The following is an 18,759-nucleotide window of genomic DNA, read 5'->3' as shown; positions in this document are numbered from 1 at the left end:
GCTGGGGGTGCGGGCTCTGGGATGGGGCTGGGAATGAGGAGTTTGGGGTGTAAGAGGGTGCTCCAGGTTGGGACCGAGGAGTTTGGAGGGTGGGTGGGGGATCAGGGCTGGGTCAGGGGATTGGGACATTGGGGGGTGAGGGCTCTGGCAGGGGGTGCAGGATCTAGGGTTGGGCTGGGGAGGAGAGGTTTGGGGTACAGGAGGGTGCTCCAGGATGGGATTGAGGGGTTTGGAGGGCAGGAGGGGGATATGGGCTGGGAAGGGGGTTTGGGTGAGGGGGAAGGCTCAGAGCTTCAGGCTCTGGGTGGCGCTTACCTCCTGGAAGCAGCAGCTCCCAGAAGCAGTGGCATATCCCCTCTCCAGCTCCTATGTGGAGGTGTGACAGGCGGTTCTCCTGCACATTGCCCCGTCCGCAGGCACTGCTCCTGCAGCTCCCATTGGCTGTGGTTCCAATGGGACCACGGCCACGGGGGGGTGGGGGCAGCGTGCAGAGTGGAGCCCCTTGGCTGACCCTATGCATAGAAGCCAGAGGGGAGCCGTGCCACTGCTTCCGGGAGCCGTGTGGAACAACCCCCGACCCTGCTCCCCAGCTGGAGCACCAGAGTGGGGCAAGCCCCAGATCTGAGGGCCAGATTAAAATGGCTGGTGGGCCATAGTTTGCCCACCCCTGGCCTATAGCCACCACCAGCTATAATTTCTAAATACCTAGTGGTTTATATTCTCTCCTTCTACCCTGCGTCTTTCAGGTATGTAACAACACTGTTCTAAAACGGCCCCATTTCCCCGGTATTTTTATTAAATAACATAATGTAACTTTTGTTACCTTAAACCATTTAAATGCCTCAAAAAGCTTTTTCCTTTCTTTATCGCAGCCCTTATATACCCATAACAGGTGATACATTGTTTTATTTACCTTACAGCATGCACATAGTCCATCTTTTTGTGTGTGTGCAAAAAAGATTTTTGTTTAAACCACTTTGGCCAGTTTGTATTCTAAAAAAAACCCCACTTCATTTTTCCTATCTGAGTCCTCAAGTATGTCATTATCCTCAACTGTAGGGCACAATTTAAAAAATCTTCCTTTTTTTTTTGATCCACATTTTTTTGCCATTCCTCTCTCGAATTTTTCTGTTAGACTTTTGAATTCCTGTTTTACACAAAGGTATTTCTCTATCAATCCTATTTCTTACAGCATTTTTAGTGGCTTTGTCTGCTGTTTCATTCCTAGTCATCCGAATATGTGCTCAGATCCAGTCTAATGCTTTGTGTCCTCAACTGAACTAACTCTATTACTAGAAATATACTTTCATTGATTAAATCACTTCTACATCCAGACACCCTTTTTATTGGAATACTGCATGATATTGAATAGAAAAAAAAAGATTGCTGCTCGGCTTACATCCCAGATCTAGTTTAATGCTACTATCTAGTTTAGCTGTCATGAAAGCTACAACATCAGATATTTTTAGACATACTAATTCCTAGTTTTGGCATAAAATATGCTATCTCTACTTTCTGTTTTTTCTTTTTTGGATCCATTTGTATATATTTAACAAAAATGACTCCACTTTTCCTTTATACAATGGTACACTTCATTTTTTTAATACCTCCTGCTTTCTTTTTACCCTTAAGTTGATACAATAAATCTAAATCCACATTTGGACGTGGCATTTCATTCGTAACTAATTTTCCCACGACTAAAAGTTTGGTTTATCTTTTTTTGTGTCTTTCAACTCCTGCATCCACATTCTAACTCCAACAGCATGTGGAGTTCTAGAATTGTGTCCTATAGTTTGCCTATTGAATTGAAAATAATCTTCATGTTTGTCTGGGTCTTTTCATCATTGCAATTTTCATTAACTTTGGTGCAGAAAGCTATAACCAGCAGTTTCATTCGTAGTATAACTGGCAGTTCACTAGCAGTAATCTTTAGTGCACATAAGGGTGTGGTAATAAATGTACCACATGCAATGTGTAGGGCCCATGCTTGTATTAAATCTAATTTTTTAACTTGTGATTTTGATGTTGACCCAGAACGTTGACAACCATAGTTGATAACTGGTCTGATTGAAGTTCTGGATGCCATGAGCAGTGTTTTCTTATCTGCCCCTCCAGCTAGTCCCAGGCATAGTTTTTAAACAGGTTGATCCTTCCTTGCATTTATATTTAATATCATCTGTATGATCTTTCCAAAATAATTAGTAGCAAATATTTACCCTAGGAATTTAAACCTTTTTTACTATATCTATTTGTTCTTCATATGGGTACAGTTTACATTCTCTCCCCTGTTCTGAGGGAGAAGACTGTCTATATATTGCCCTCCTCCACAGAGCTCCTTTTGACTGGCTGGAAGAGAGGGGAGCTCTCTGGGGCTCCTGGTCCAAGGCCCTTAGAATGACAGTGTTCTGGGTTTTTTAACTCATCCAACTAGTAATTCCACAGGACCACTTCTAGTCTTCTACCATAAGGCCATTTCCCGAGTCTTTGTTCATTCCAGCTTTCTCGAACAGGGTCTTCTGACCCCTCACTGCTCTTAAAGGGCTGCTGTACCCTATTATAATCCCTTTAAATAATCTTCATTGTCTTCTGAATTTCAGAAGCCAGCAGAAGCCTGCCAGAGCAGCAGTGTGGTTCATATTATGTTTGTTACATAAAGAGACAACAGTAGTAAACTATTAAAGCTTACATCTTTCACAGTTTAGCATGCTGAACTGCAGCCAGAATGTATCACTGGCCGATGTAAAGCACAGAACACTGGTAGTATTAGCTCATTATTATTGCTTACTCAACGCAATAAAAGAGCCATCATGTCTCCACTGGATGAAGCTTGCAGGTGCAAGGAAGCAAAGCCCATTGCAATAGTTGCGCCTTAGGTTAAAATCACATGAATCACTGTGCCAAGGTCCACTTCTGAGCCACAGCATCAAGTCCAACTGTAAACAGAAGAATGTACCACTGTGCTATAGCTGTCTGTGAGAATCCAGGAGTGACAGTGGACCCCAAATCTGCCTGTGTCATGACTAGGGTGAGGGAGGCTCATGCTGGAGCCTGGGCTCTGGGAACCTCCTCCATGATAGGGTCCCAGAGCCCAGACTCCAGCCCAAACCTGAACACCTACACTGCAGTTAAACAGCCCTGTAGCCCGAGTCCCGCAAGCCCAAGTCAGCTGACACTGGCCAGCTGTGGGTGTCTAATTGCATGTAGACATACCCTTAGGGTCATCTTGATCTCAGTGCCACCACTCCACTTCTCCTTCCAGATACAGAGCATCTCACCCTCAGCATAGACAGTGGCAGCCATGTTTAGGCTTTGGGGCTGAGCTAAGCTCAGAGACACAGAGACATCATGGACCCTGGGGAAGTCATTGTGGAGGCTACTCAGCACACAGGGGTGAAAGGGCAACAGACAGTTTGAGAAGCCTCCTGCTCTACAAAGATGAGAAATATTGTATTAAAACTTGTAGTGCAATGGATACCATTTGAAAATTGGATGTTTATCCCCTTCAGCAGTTGCATTTCCCATTGTATGTATAGGGGAGCTGCAAATACTGGGATAAGAGTAAAAACAATGGCCAATATAGTACTATTTCCTTGTACTCTACTGTCTGTCTGTATCTATCTCTTGTGTTCTGTCTTAAACTTACGTTGTAAGCAGTCTTTGGAGTAGGGATTGCCTTTTTGTTCAGTGTTGTATAGCGCCTAGCACAATGGGGACCTTGTCCGGGACAAGGGTTCCTTGGTGTTATAATAATAAATACAAATAATTAAAGTAAATTTCAATTGTAAACTCTGTGAATGGACAAATATTTAAATATGCCAATTTTTACAAAAACATTACTAAATAGTGTGTCCTCTCATGTGAGATTTTATCCTGCCTATAAATGGAATAAATGCAATGATCAAATGTGTCTTTTTCATCTCTAACTTCTATAATCCTTCATAGTAACTAAAATCTCATTTTACATTTCCTTTACTTTTATTAATTGTTTATTAATTCAGTTACCAGATGCTGCTTGCACAATAGGGCCAACCAATTGTTTTTAAAAAAGAAAACTTACAAAATCGTTAGCCATGTTACAATCTTGTAACGGAGTCGGTATTCACACATCCTCAATATACAGTCTGTCAGGTAGGAATAAGTCACCCAAAGAAAGGTTTAGGATGGCATTTTTCCAGCCTAATTGTTTGGTGAAGTACATTAACAAGATAGGCAAATTGAGTACTCATCCTAAAACACACTGTTCCCAAGGTGCCATCTATGTTTACAGGGACCTGAATCTTCCACAGGTAATTTGGACATGTTTCTATTGTGTATTTCTATTGAAAACAAAATGTAGCTTCTAACTTACTGTCCACAAATAAGTTGCTTAAAATGTTGACAACCATTATAAATGCCACCTGTTGGGATGTCTACTGTGTATAGTGACAATATGAGAAACTTCTTTTTTAAACTTCTAAATATTAATCTCAACTCCACGGGGGTCCCTTAGCAAAAGTGATTTCTTTCAAATATGTTATTGTGTCAAAACTTTTCTTAATTAAATAGTACTGGCGAGAATCCAGTAATAACAAGAAAATTGGCACACAACCCAATGTGAGCAGGAGTCTGGAGATTCAAGATGCCAAGCAGCCTATCACAATATTCTGTAAGTACTTAACATGAATTAAAAACCAGTGAATTAGATTCTAAGTTTTTGCTGCAAATCTTTCCTGTACTAAGACTGTATGCAAGAGGCCTAACATAATATTGCTGTGCTGCTGGAATTCAGCGAACACGCCAACATTAATTTCTATTGACATGTAAGCCTGGACTTGTAACTTGGTACCAAGAGTAATGGACCAGTCTTTATCTACATAGCCATACAGGCATTCCTGGCTGTCCCCCATGCCCACAAAACTGTGTAATTGCTAAGGCTGCAAAACTATTTGAATACATATTCACTCTCTTAAAACCAACATGGGAACTTCAAATTCTATACCTTCCTTTGTTGGTGACATTTTGATGTACTTCATTTGCTTCATTGTTCTACATTAATTCCGCACATTTGTAGCATTCAGTTTACATCCTTGCTTAAATTCTGTTGTTTGACATAAAACCTGAAATTAAAGATGAAAAACTTACCTGTATGAGATGGCGACTATCTGGTGAATACATATAACTTATATCTACAGTGGGTCATGCAGCAGGGTCAGTGGTGGAGCAGGGAATAGAAGCCAGGTCTTGAAACTCCTGATCCAGTGACTTAGTCATTTGTCCGTGCTGCTCTATAGCTACAAATATCACAGCTATTAATCTGCTGTCTCTAGTCCTGGGGGGGGAGGGGAAAGATCCTGGACTTGAAAGTCATGTCATTTTTATGTAGAGAATATCTGTCACTGACCCAAGACTGGATATTGCCCTTCTTGGACCTATGACCAGTGTAATTTCAGGCGATAAATTCTACACTTAAGGGAAAGAATATAATGGTGGTTTTGTTGTGAGTTGATTTTTCAAAAATGATGTTCCCTATTTGAAGCTGCTCAGAGGTTTGGAATTTTAAGAATAATCCCAGGTGACAGGAATTAGTGGGCATTAGGCAGGTGAGGCAAATGAAGGAGCATGCTAAATACAATTTACTATATAGTTTTGCAATTACCTTTCAGCTTGACTGTGAACCCTGATAACTGGTTGAAAAACTGTTTCCAGAGAGTAGTTATGCATCTAGTTATAATAGCTCCATCTAGGTTGTATTTCCCTAGTTTGTTTATGAGGCCACGAGAGACCGTATCAAAAGCGTTACTAAAGTCAAGATATACCACATCTACTGCTTTCCCTCTTTTGATAGGCTTGTTACCCTATCAAAGAAAGCTATTAGGTTGGTTTGACATGATTTGTTCTTGACAAATCCATGCTGACTGTTACCTAGAAGATAGTAAGTTGATAAGCAATCAATTTGTAAACACTTAATTATACACTTAATTATCTACTCCATTATCTTTCTAGGTACTGAAGTTAAACTGACTGGTCTGTAATTCCCTGTGTTGTCCTTATTTCCCTTTTTTATAGATTGGCACTATATTTTCCCTTTTCCAGTCCTCAGGAATCTCTCCCATCTTCCATGACTTATCAGAGATAATTACTAATGGCTCATATCTCTCCTCAGTCAGCTCCTTGAATATTCTAGGATGTATTTCATCAGGCCCTGATGACTTGAAGACATTTAACTTGTCTACGTAATTTTTAACTTGTTCTTTCCCTATTTTGGCCTCTGATCCTATCTTGTTTTCACTGGAATTCACTATGTTAGACGTCCAATCACCACCAACCTTCTTGGTGAAAAATGAAACAAAAAAGTTATTTAGTACTTCTGCCATTTCCACATTTTCTGCTATTGTTTCCCACCCTCCTTCATTGAGTAATGGGCCTACCCTATTCTTTGTCTTCCTCTTGCTTCTAATGTATTTGTCTAATGTTTTCTTGTTACCCTTTGTGTCTCCAGCTAGTTTTATCTCATTTTGTACCTTGGCCTTTCTAATTTTGTCCCCACATACTTGTGTTATTTGTTTATATTCATCCATTGTAATTTGACCTAGTTTCCACTTTTTGTAGGACTCTTTTTTGAGTTTCAGATCACTGAAGATCTCCTGGCTAAGCCAGGGTGATCTCTTGCCATACTTCCTGTCTTTCCTATGCAGTGGGATATTTTGCTCTTGTGCCCTTAATAATGTCTCTTTGAAAAACTGCCAGTTCTCTTGAACTGTTTTTCCCCTAAGACTTGCTTCCTATGGGATCTTACCTTCCAACTTCCTGAGTTTGTTAAAGTCTGCCTTCTTGAAATCCATTATCTTTATTGTGGCTGTTTTTCCCTCCTACCGTTCCTTAGAATCATGAACTCTACCATTTCATGATCATTTTCACCCAAGCTGCCTTCCACTTTCAGATTCTCAACCAGTTCCTCCCTTTTTGTCAACATCAAATCTAGAACAGCCTCTTCACTTTCTGAAATAAAAAATTGTCTCCAATACATTCTAAGAACTTTTGGATAATCTGTGCCCTGCTGTGTTATTTTCCAGACAGATGTCTGGGTAGCTGAAGTCCCCCATCACCTATAAACCTTCCCTGTTTATATCCTCCAACACTGGAGTTCTCAATCTTTATGAGTGCAAACACCCTGTGAGAAGCAAACTATTGGCTCATGCTTGAATATTTGTTGTAATCAAATATTCACATGCTGAGGATAAGGTGCTTAGATATGAAAGAGAAAATACTCCATTTGCTGCATCAGTGCATATTTGCACTGTAATGTAATTCTTGATTATTTTAGCTTTAAACTTTTCTTTTTAGGACAGGAAGAGGAAACTTTTTATTTAATTCGGGGCATGACTTGTTCTCTCTTAGTTTCCTTTCTTGCAAAGCAGCCCATAATGTGATCGATGAAGTCAGCGCAGTATTACTGTAGTTAAGAAAAACGATGATGTCTGTTCTGATGTGTATAAGAACAACTTCCAGCTGAGAACAGCTTTGCACATCTCCTGTAGTCTCAGCAAGGGGGTTGATTCCCAGTAACTCACCTGATAAATATGCTGCTTGGCTCCTCCGAGGTAGCTCATGGACTGTACACTGAGCAAGTCCAGTCAAAGAGAGGATTGATGTGCTGCTAATTGGCTAAATCCATTCCAAGGACCTGGACACTGGTCAGCACAGGAGAATGCATTAATTGGTAATGAAGGAAGAATTATGTGCAGTCTGAAAAGGTGATGACTAGATGATGTGTGTGAAGCAACTTCCAGCCGAGAGAAGCTTAGCACAGATCCTTAACTGCCTCTGCAAGGGGCATGTATTAGTTCTCCTAGTAGAGCTCTTATTTGTGGACCAAGGAGTTTTAGCACTGAATATCAGCTGCATTGGTTTGCAGGCCACAAAGACAGTGGGTCTGATTCTGCAATGGTATAAATTAGGAGAATTTCCACTGTTGTCAGTGTGCAACAGCGACTCAATCCATAGGGCAGACAAAGGCCCCTGTTAAGTGTAATGGTGGAGGCGGGGGGCACAGAGGAGCCTGTGCCTGGTTGGCAGATGGAGCTTGTTCAGAAATGTTTCTCTTTTCCAATTAAAAAGTTTAGATATAAACAAAACAAAGAAACAAAAACAAATTGCTGAGATTTTTCTTTGATGTTTTTTGGGTTTTCATTGAAAGACCAAAATTTTTGGTCAAAACTGGACACTTCCATTTCAACAGCAGAGTCATTTTCTTCTGAAAAATCTTTGACAGCATTTTTTTTGCCTAGCTCTGTCAGCAGATACAATGCTCCTGAATTATTCATCACTGAACTAAACTCCCTGTAATGTTGAATGAGCAGTGGGAAATCTTTTCTGCAAATATTCATTTGAATTCAAAACAAATCTCTATTCCAGTGGGTCTGTGAACCTTTCCTGGTTATATCCTCCAACACTGGAGTTCTCAATTTTTATGAGCACAAACACCCGTGAGAAGCAAACTATTGGGTCACGCTTAAATAGTTGCTGTAAATCAACTTTTAAATGGTATATTCAGTTGCAGAATTCATTCTTGTGGGTCTGCAACATACATCTTAGCAGGCACGATAGGTATAGCTATCCCATCCTGATTTCACAGCGAAGAAACTGAAATGCAGGAGGTATGTGTATAGCAACAGTGTGCAGGGTGTTTGTAGCTACCTTCCGCAGTGAAACGCAGACTGCAGTAGGTGCAGCAGTGAAAGGCTCTGGCACTGAGAAAAGACTCCAGCAGTGGGGAGCTGCCAGAGCCTTTCCCTGCTGCCTTCCTGTGCTAGATCTATCCCTCTGGTGGGGGAAAAACTTAGCCAGCAGAACACTATGCTAAAAAAAAAAAAAGCAGTGTAGATAGGGGAGGCACATACCCTAAGGGTTCAGACAGGTCTTTACTCATCTAACCAGTGCCTCACCATCTACACTGCTATTAATGCCCATTTTGGGGGCAGTGTAGTGTATGTACTGTATACACCGCTGACAGAAGTGTGCAGTGCTGATGTACCCAGAGAGTTAGGGCCCAATCCTGCATTCCTCACTCCTGCAAAGAATCCTATTGAAAACAAGGGGAATACCAAGGTGGCAGGACCCATCCCCAAGTATCTCGCCTAAAGTAGCACAGCAAGTCCGTGACAAAGCCCAGCATAGAACCCAGATCTCCTCACTCCAGGCCCTTGAGCCGTTGATCATACTCCCTCTCAGCTTTTAGGAAGCTGAAAAAGTGAGCAAAGTGTCCTATGTGTGACCATGAATTGTCTCACAGAACAACATTATTTAATTTAATTCCTGTATACAACGAACTATCTAGAATATAGAATAAAGGGAGGAGATATAGAGAACTCTCCTCTTGTTCTGACCTGCAAATTTATTTATTAAAAACAAATTAAAGAACATATTACAATAGCAATAAGATACCCCAGGACATGTTTTATGGTCCATTAATATATATGCTTCAGGGGCTTAAAATGAACAAGGCCACACAACGCAGCTGGGTCTGCATTAATTAACATAAAACATGCCCGCTTGTATCTGATTGCTTAATTAAATGCTACATAAACTACTGAAGTACAGTTATGTCACTATAGAGAATTTAAAAAAGAGAATAGGACAGGAAACCATTAGCACAAATCAGCTGTCTCCTGCCATGGATCAGCTGATGTTTTTTCCAACTGATGGGAACTTAAATGGAGCATGAATGGGAAAAAGAAGACTCTATCCAAAAGCAACAAAACTAATAGATTTTTGCTGTTTTTTTAAAATGCACTGGTGTAGAGAACCTTTTCTGTCTGAAAATAGTTTATTTCCAAAACTCTGTCTCAACAAGGAAGAATCTTTGCACTTGAAAATGGTGCTTGTTAGCTGAGGTTCGACAAATATTAATTCAGGTTAACATTCCTTGCCCCACAATGAAGCCTAGGTTCCTCAAAGTATTTAAGCATGTGTGAGGTCCCATTGACTTCAGGCTAACTGAGTGCTTAGGTGCTCTGCTGAATTGGGATATGAGAGAGATTCCTTTGCAGTGTACTAAAGCGAGCCATAGAGAGAGTAAGTGGCTGGCTCAAGATCACACACTGAGTCAGTAGTAGAGATGGAAATAGAATTGATTTAAGAAAAGAGACTTACTCATTCCTGGTCTTAGATGGTCATGGATAGTACATCATAAAAACCCTTCTCAAATTAATTTATTTATATAGCGGCTCAGGTCCAAAATGCTGAAGATTGTAAAATGAGAAAGGGGATATCACTGATTTTGCTGTTCTGCTGTTCTGAGAGAAGCACTCTTCATTTATTATCACATTGCTAAAGTAAAATACTGCTTTTATTGCCAAGTAGCCTCTGTTAGTGCCGCAGGGTGTTGTTAAGGCCACTAAGTGCAGCTGCTTCTGTAGCTCTGATGTCAGCTTCAGTAGCAGAGAGTACAACTTGCCAATTCAGCAGTCCTTCATTTTGTTCTTAAAGAAAGACCACAGACTCAGTCTGGTGGCAAAGGCACTCAACTGGGTTTATTGTCAATAAAGCATGGTACTAGTGCCCCAAAGAAGCTACAAGTACACTAGCACATGTATGCCTGCCACAAGGTACCAGCTCAGTCAGGACCCTAGGATCCCGTCCCCTAAGCCAGCACAAAGATACCCCTCCTATGATTACTTTTTGCATTGTTACAAACAAGTTACATATTACTCTCCAGGTGTTGTTAGTTATCACCCTTCTCCTTGTACCCAACAGTTCAAACAAAACATCCTCATCCATTATCCTGTCATCCCATCCTTACCTTATGAGGGATCAATGTGCTCTTGTACCACCTCTTAAGAAGGTGTTTATATAATCACTCGAGAGATGTGTGTGTCTTTGTACCCTCCTCGCCCATCAGGAATGTGCTTACTTGGTTAGCTGATGCCTGGTATGTTGTTGTTTTGCCAAAGCCAGGCCTACTCTAGTTGACAGCCTTTGGTTCATACTGTTACTTATGCTTAGGGCTCCAGCAACGCCTAAAGCCTCTATGGCAACTTTAATTACTTAACTGCAATTGGGTTGCAAGAAACCACTGAGGAAAAAGAGAAGTTTTGCCATAGACAGAAGGGTATGGAACATTTCCTTCAGCCAAGAGTCGAGATGGGACAGGGGCATGCTTTTATTCATCCTGTCCTATGATAGGTTATTGACTCCTTCCCCCTCCTCTTCAGACTAACGATAGAAATGACACCAGAAGCAAACTGGAGTCCATTATGGAAGGCTTAAAGGAGAATAGTCAAAGTGTGGGTAGTTCGATCCCAGTTTTCAAATCAAGTATTTTCCAGTTGTACATATAGGTCAGGGGTCAGCAACCTTTGGCACGCAGCCCACCAGGGTAAGTGCCCTGGTGGGCCGGGCCAGTTTGTTTACCTGCCGCGTCCACAGGTTTGGCAGATCGCGGGTCCCGCTGGCCACGGTTCACCGCTCCAGGCCAATGGGGGCTGCAGGAAGCAGTGCGGGATGAAGGAATTTTCTGTCAGAATGATTTTCTGACAGAAAATACAGTTTCTGGAAGAAAAAAAAAAACCAAAAAAACAGGAGAACAAACAAAGCATGACTCAAAACAAAGCATTTCAGGTCATTTCAACAAACCAAAATGAAACATTTTTCTTTTGGGAATGTTGAAATGTCTTGTTCTAGCTGAGACTTTTCCTTTCAAATTTTTTTTAGAATATCTTTTCCATGGAAAATTTTGAAAATTTCAACTTTGTCTTGTTTTGGGATGAAAGAAAATGTTGAAATTCAATTTTGCTCAGTTTTAATTATTACTGTCACAAATGGTGGCCACAGACACTACTGCATCAGGGAGATTGAATGGTAGATCTTCCACACCAAAAACGTGGGCTCTACCTCTTGAGTTAAAGGACAACTTTTTTAACTGTGACTAGATAGCTGTCATACTAACTGCAGTCATATAATAGAGGAAGACACAATCACATGCTCTAAGCAAGTATATTACATTAGTAGTACAGGGGAGGATACTCTTTTGGTTTCAAAAGCCTTTTGAGACCTGTGCTTTTTGGAAGAGGAAGATCCAAGTTCTGTTCATGCTCCTTCAGTGAAGTTCCAAGTGGCCAGAGTGTGTAGTGTAGTGACAACTATGGCAAGATATTTTTATGCCTATGGTAGGACCTTGATTTTATGTACACCAGTATTACTAATGACTAGTTAGACAAACCATTTTTTCCCCAAGGAGGAAAAAAAGATCACATAATGAAAGTGATATCCATGAAGAACAAGTTGACATCCCTTCACAGTCTAATCTTCACAGTCTGATTTCTTCAATGCACTGGAAATCGCTTGTCATTGGTTTGAAAGACAAGAAGAAAACGATGCAGTGCACCATACTGCAACTTATCCATTGGACCTACTTTGTTTTATATACTTTTTGATTTTTATGAACTCAATCCACAGTTAGTTCATAAAACAGTGGTTCTACTGTATGCATTTTAACATCGTAGTTGGATTCTATCAGTCTAGTATGTGGAAGGTTTTACAGGATTGGGATGTTAATAGTCATTTACTTTTCCTAACCTCCTTTCCCATAAGACATATTTTTTTCTCTAATAGAATCTTTCTTTCCTTTATAACCAGCTTTCTCATTGCTCTTTGTATTCAGTTGCTTTAATAATGCCCCAATCCACTGAATGAAAATTTAAAATTAATTACGTGGAATGAGATGTCATCAATAATGGGATTGTGGTCTCACTTCAGGAGACAGGTAATGGGAAGAGAAAATTTGATAATAAAGAAGAGGGATTGTGTTTATCAACCACTTCCTGAAGCCCAGATTGTGCAGTTCTCTTTGTGAGCACCTACTCACACTGACGGGCACTTATTCACGAGTCGTGCCATTGAACTGTTCTTGTGACTAAGTATTGTACAATCTAGCCCTTGATATGGTAATCAATAAAGATGGAAAAAGAATGCAAAACAGAAGTATAAAAGTCAGATGGAGCTTTGGTAAAATAGGTGTGAGGGCTTTAAAATGGCTGGCAGTGTGGCCAACTCTCAAGATTTTGTCAAGTCTTATTTTATCACAGTATTGATGGTTTTCTGTAAGCCCCAGTTCCTAAAGGCCTGTGATTATTTGAGAATCTGAGGTTTCATTTAGGAATAAAAGTTTCTAACCCTCATGATTAAAGAGAAAAGCTGAAAAACATTAAAAACCAGGATGCAAAGAAAAAAACCCAAAGCATTTATTTAAGATCCAGTGATTTTTTTAAGGCAATTTCATGATTTTTGGGGGCTGGGTTATGATTTCACAACTTGTGGGGGTTGGCAAGACTACTGAAGTGAGGAGCCCAGTGTACAAAGACCAAGTGGTAATAGCTGAATGGGATTTAATTCCTGCTAGCCTAACGGCCCCCTAGTAACCTGTGTGTAAAGTGGCTCTGAGAAGCCACAAATAACACTTCATGAATCAGTGGCTCGTTTAAGTAAAGCACAAAAAGAGATGGAGAGAGTTGAAACCCTAGAAGAGGATAGTGAATTCTCCAGATGTACGTCGTGTAGAAAATAAATCATCTTCAGATATCTGCTGGTGAGCCTTTGAAATTAACTTTTTTGCTGCAATTATTCAACATGAGGGACATGCTGTTGGGGCTGCCCCGCCTTCTTTACTAGCCCTGAGCTTTCCCTTGTTATTAACACTTGAAAACTGACAAGGGCTTTGGAGAGCTACATAAAATCAAATCAATATCAGTGCTTCCTGGGATGTTTTAGCTGATAAATCTCTCAACCACCCTTGGATTTTATGGGGACTAAGGCTCAATACTAGGCTTGTGTGCTAACAGCATCAGAACAATAATATTGCCTCCCAGTGGTAGCTTGATGTTCCTGTTTTCACTGGTCTCTATGCTTTCACAAAGTCTCTTTGATCACTCCATACTGGGATGATAATACCCAGGGTGGTAGCTGATGACTTCAAAATGCCACTGTTGGGTGTTGCTGTGCAAATGCTTGGCATATGTAAGACCACATTACTATAGCACTACTGCCTCAAATGGCATAATACAACATGGCATGGTCTGTAACATTGTCTCACAGTAAATGGGAATCTGTATGAATGGGAATTACAAGTCACATGCATGAAGCATCTGTCTTATCACATGTGGGAGATAACACATCAGCAGTGTACCCTGTGACATTTGAACTGTAATTGATTAAGAGATGACTTGACCCCACTATAATGTGATTCAGCAACATGCTGCTCTCGTGTCAGGAAATAAAATATTATCTGTCCATAACTCATATGAGTGGTGTGATACAGAATTAATTTAATCAGTTACCATTTATACTGCATAACTAAACCTTGTTACTTATTTTATATCCTGCAGGGTCCAGAAATCCCCAAATATAAACAACAATAATAATTTTGTTTTAGGCACCAGTGTATCAGGGATTTTCTTAGAGGTCTTAAATAAAATGAGGTCAAAATCAACTAAAATTGGGAGCCAGTGTGGCCAAGTGGATAGGGCACTGGAAAGGTACTCAGGAGATCTGGGTACAGTCCTGATTCTACATGCTTTTTGCAGGGTGATCTTGGGCAAATCATGTTCCTTCTTGGTGCCTCAGTTTCCCCATGTTGAAAATGGGGATCATGATACTGCTCTCCTTTTTTAAAGCACTTTGAGATCTATGGATTTAAAAGTGCTATATAGGAGCTAGGTATTATTATCAAATTTGAGGGCCATGATGAAATCCATTTGAAATTTTTACTGATCAATTTAAAAGATCTAAATCTGAGATGCTCTCAGTGTCAAGAGAGAAGTGATTCCAACCATCCTGGATACAACCAGTATCCTTCCTGATGCTGAATGCCCTAGTTATTTAACATCTCATATGCTCTAACATAACTGGATAGAATGGGTTGGGATGTAGGCAGTCAAAAGATCAGCAAAGCAATGAGCATAGTCCACTGAAGAATTAAAGTGAAAAGGCATATATCCATTTGCATGCAGCCGGTGTGGAGCGAAGCAGTATGGAGAAATCTCTTTTATGCCTCTCTGACAACTAAGCTCCTAACTTCAGGCAACAGATAAGTATATTGGGTACCCTGCAATAAAAGTGGCATGCACTGCAGTAATCCATCCTTGATGTCACAGTCATACATCACAGTCATTCTAGTGTGAGCGATAGGGCTGTGATCTGGCAAAGTGTGGTTCTACTCTGGAGTGTCTTGGTAAAAATGGCAACAAATTTGTGTCCAATTTGTATTCAGTCCTTTTTGGTGACCTTATTTCTGTTAGCCCTGAAGAGCCAATATAGCTAAAAAGGAGGACGCTATGATCTGTACTTTCTTGTACATCATCAGCAGAATTGGTTACGAATTCCAATCGCTTACAGCTGTGTCAAACATATTGAGGAAAATGGAGTTGCAGATGTCTTTGAGGACTTAATTTGAAGACCATGGTATTCTCAGGTAAAGTTGAGGGTAGAAATGCTCATGAAGAAAGAATGCAGCTTGACTGACTCATCCCACGTAGAGTTTTCAGAGCTGGCAGTCAGAAATAAACACATTTAATATGATGTCAGTGAGAGACAAAGAATATGAAAGGCCACAGTGCCATTCTTGTGGTGCCACTTTTCAGAGTGGAGCGGCACACAAGTTGCTCAAAAATTGCCTAAGGGGACGAGACTTTGCATTTGTAATGGCTGACATGATAATGGAGTGCTCCTACTGAAATACACACCCAGAGAACTCTGACCTCAGTTCCTGACCACAGATAATGGAAATAAGGGGCATCTGTATGTGGCTAATCAGTAGTGCTTTGGCCTCTGAACAGAATGCAGGCAACTGAATACACAATCTCACTAACTTTGCCTATGAAACACTATAATCTTCTCTCTGGACAAACTGTAGCACAATTCTGAAGTCATGAAATTATCCCCTTGAGAGCAAAGTGGAAATCCAGACAGGACAAGTAGAGTAGAGAGAGACTGGTGATGCTGGAGAAGAAAAAAGATACATACTGTGAGGGAGAAGGAAGGCTTTATAGCTTGCATAGTGCAGGGCCACGGAGCATGGAGAGGATAGCTCATTGCTGGGGAGCCACTTGGAAATGTAAAGGGATTCTGCCAGTAGAGAAGAACACAGGCCCTGTGGGGCTTATGGGGAAATGTCTGCCAGAGTCAGCATTTGGATGAGGATGTACATTGACCCTTCCTGCATAATTCCATTGAGGAAGAGAAGCTAACAGGAGACAATGCAAAGCCTGTGATAGTGTTAGCTGGGTGCACGAATGAAGAAGACGGTGTAAATGCTGCCAGGAAAAGAGGTGCATTCTGTGTAGTGGAAATAGACCCCTGCTCTTTCTCTGATCTCTGCTGATTACTAGGCAGAGGAAAGGAAAGGAACATGATTAAACAGCATTTCCTCAATGTAAGAGTCAATGCAGCTGCTTTATTCTCACAAAAGCCAAGTGTCATCTATGAAGGACAGAATCATCTGTTCTGGAACATTGACTCTGCAAAAGCCCCTTTACTAGGAACAGTTGGGGCAGATGAGAATAGAAGTAAATCTGAAGGCAAGGCAGCTGAGAACTAAAGGTTGAAGATGATTCATTGTTATAATTCGGTTTATGACAAATGATTCTTTATAGCATGAGTTTGGTTTGCATTACCTCTAACATATTTTTCCCTTTAGCGGCTCAGTGTGATTTTCTTGTTATGTGATAAAACTAAGATTTGTATCATTTATTATGAGCTAAAGTATAATGGGAGAAAATAGGTGGGTTGCTATAAAATAGCTTTTCTTATTGGACAAGTACAGACTGTACATTTCATTTCTCCTCACACATCCCCAAATGGAGGACTAACCGTTTAAAAGATCGGTGTGCAAGTGTAACCCGTGGGGGAGGTGTGCTATAGGTCCATCTCTACAGAGGATATGAACGGTTACAGGCCCAAATTACCGTGGTTTGGCGCTCTAGCTCATGTGTTTAGCTCTCCAGGGTCCTGATTCTGTCCCCAGTGTGTTCATCATGAAGGCGGTCACCACACAAGCATGTGTTGTTGGAAACGATGGTATAAATATACCCACATTTCTATGGTACTCATGACAATGGTATCTGTGCACCTCAGAAACATTGATGAATTTATCTTCCCACTATTCTTATGAGGAAGGAAAGAATTAATGACAGCAGAAACTTATGCACAAGGGGACAGAGTTAAGGTTACACAGGCACAGTGTTTAATTGCATGCTCATAGTATTTTTTCTTCAGAATCTCAGCTTCATTCCGATTCCAACTTTAGACAAAGACAGTACTAGTGGAGTCACTCGTGTTACTTTAACTATAGGCATTGTTCTGTGTGTATGTGTGTGTAATAGTGTTGTATTAGTAGGGAAAGAAGCACAGATCACCATTATTATTGTTTCTTTGTATTGTGGTAACGTCTAGCGGTCCCAGTCATATATGAGGACCCCCACTGTGGTAGGCCTTGTACAGATACGGAACCAAAAAAATGGTTTATGCCCCAGGAAGTTTACAATCTAAATCGGATCAAAGCAGGAGGGGTACCCCTTATATTCCATCTGTCATCCTAAAACAAGAATTTTAGTGAAACTGTCTTTGTCATCCATGAATAAAATAGAGCCTGGAAAGGCATTTCAAATTTTATGTCCCATGATGTTTCTGGTTATATTAACTATTGTCACAAATAATTTCCTGAGATACTTTAATTTTCCCTTATAAGATTTCCTACATCCCCCTGTTTATACACACCATATCTAAAAAGGCATTGCCTGAGATCTGTAAATTGGACTAGCAGTCTCACTGGTAAAAAGCTGTCTGAACACAGAACTTTATTGCATGATTCATTATAAAGATATGCCTCAGGTAATAAGAACATACTCAGGGATTAATTTTAGGATATTTACTCCCTCCTGGTGCCATGGGCAACTAGGTATGAATTAAGCCATGGGAGGTTAATTTTAGGAGACCATGCAGTCAGTGTGATTTTTATTTTGATCATTGTGTCCAGTCCATCTCCAGATATAAACAGTATTGATACCTGCAGAGCTGTCTGTGCCTTAAAGATAACTAGTTTTATTTTGTAGGTAAGATCATCAGAAAAAGGGTTTCAGAAAAGATGCAGATAATAGTAAAGACAAACAATCTGAATGAAGAGAAAAAAAATCATATTGCTGCATTATAGTCAGGACATGAAATGCGCATTTCATACATGAACAATCCAGCCACTCCTGCTGTTTTTAAGTCTTGTTGCATTCATGCAATTTGGAACAGGTATTAATCATCAGATACTAAAACCTGGTAAAACAAAACAAAACAACCAGTAATAAAAATATGTAATAATCGCCACGATGTACCTTCAGAGCTGATCTTTTGCCTGGAACAAATTGGAGCTGAAACTCCATGTGTGACACTATTTCTTCACCAAGTAGGTTCCCTTGCATATCAGAAGAATGGGGTTTAAGTAGATCTAACGGAGTCAAAGTTAATATAACAGGATCCAATTTACACCATCTTATGCATCGTCTCTGAATTTGGATCATATTTCTGGCATTTTTCCAGTGTCAGAGTTCATAATCTTTATGGTACTTGAAAATAGCTATCAATCATTTTACATATTCTTCCTGAAACTTCCAGCAATCATGAGATGGTCTTAAATTCTGTCATGCAGTCACTGAAGCATGCAGATTTTTTTATTTATATTTGCCAGTTGTAGAATTTGTTAATTTGTGATCTATGGACCACTGGGGAGTTCATGCCAGA

Source organism: Mauremys reevesii, linkage group 1, assembly GCF_016161935.1.
Source record: "Mauremys reevesii isolate NIE-2019 linkage group 1, ASM1616193v1, whole genome shotgun sequence".
Taxonomy (NCBI): domain Eukaryota; kingdom Metazoa; phylum Chordata; order Testudines; family Geoemydidae; genus Mauremys; species Mauremys reevesii.
The sequence above is the reverse complement of the archived record's forward strand: the minus strand, read 5'-3'. Positions refer to the sequence as shown.